Here is a 955-nt window from a genome sequence, read left to right as displayed (position 1 = left end):
ACCTTGATGATTTTGGTTATTTTGAAAATATTGTTGTGAGGGTTGTGCATTATTATCATTCCTCCAACTAAAATTAGGATGATTTTTCCATCCAGGATTATATGATGTTGAAAAAGGATCTAGTATTGGTTTTTTATAATTGTTAACATAATTTGCTTGTTCATGGAGACATTCTTTAAATGAAGGTAATGTTGGACAATCTTTTGTAGCATGATCATGTGTATCACATATATGACAAACAATTTCTTGAATACTTTTTAATTGACCACTCTTTTTCATTTCTAATGACTCAATTTTTCTTGCTAAAGATGCAAGTTTAGCTTGAATATCTATATCATCTTTAAGATTATAGATACCACCCCCATTTGTTGAATTATTGATTTTAGTTGTTGGTGGTTCTATTGTGCCTATATTATCCCAATTTTGAGCATTTTCTGCTAATGAATCCAAATACTCCATAGCTTCATTTGGGTTTTTATCTTCAAAAGTTCCATTACACATGAATTCTATCATTTGCCTATCTTTAGGTATTAGACCTTCATAAAAGTGAGAAACTATTCTCCATGTTTCAAAACCATGATGTGGGCATGTATTAAGTAATTCTTTATATCTATCCCAACATTGATAAAATGTTTCTCCTTGTTTTTGAGAAAAAGTAGTAATTTGTCTTTTAAAAGAGTTTGTTCTATGGGAAGGAAAATTACTTTTTGAGAAATTGTTGTTGCATTTCTTCCCATGATCTTATTGAACTTGATCTCAAATTTTGTAGCCATGTTTTAGCTTTATCTTTTAAAGAAAAAGGGAAAAGCTTTAATCGAACTATATCCATGCTACAATTTTGATCATTATAAGTGTTACAAACTTCCTCAAATTCTCTTAGATGTAAATATGGATTTTTAGAATCTAAGCAATGAAAATTTGGTAAAACTTGAATAATTTGAGGTTTAAAGTTGAA

General features: G+C 28.9%; 1 non-coding gene across 1 annotated transcript; it reads left to right on the top strand.

Annotated features, from left to right (window-relative positions):
• The first annotated feature begins 571 nt into the window (after positions 1-571).
• Positions 572-682, top strand: LOC140983695 (small nucleolar RNA R71). The gene has a single exon (XR_012176487.1). It is a non-coding gene; the product is annotated as a small nucleolar RNA R71 (small nucleolar RNA).
• The last annotated feature ends 273 nt before the right edge of the window (positions 683-955 follow it).

This window comes from Primulina huaijiensis, chromosome 8 (assembly GCF_012295235.1).
Source record: "Primulina huaijiensis isolate GDHJ02 chromosome 8, ASM1229523v2, whole genome shotgun sequence".
NCBI lineage: Eukaryota > Viridiplantae > Streptophyta > Magnoliopsida > Lamiales > Gesneriaceae > Primulina > Primulina huaijiensis.
Note: the sequence above shows the minus strand (reverse complement) of the source record. Positions and strands in the feature narration are given on the sequence as shown.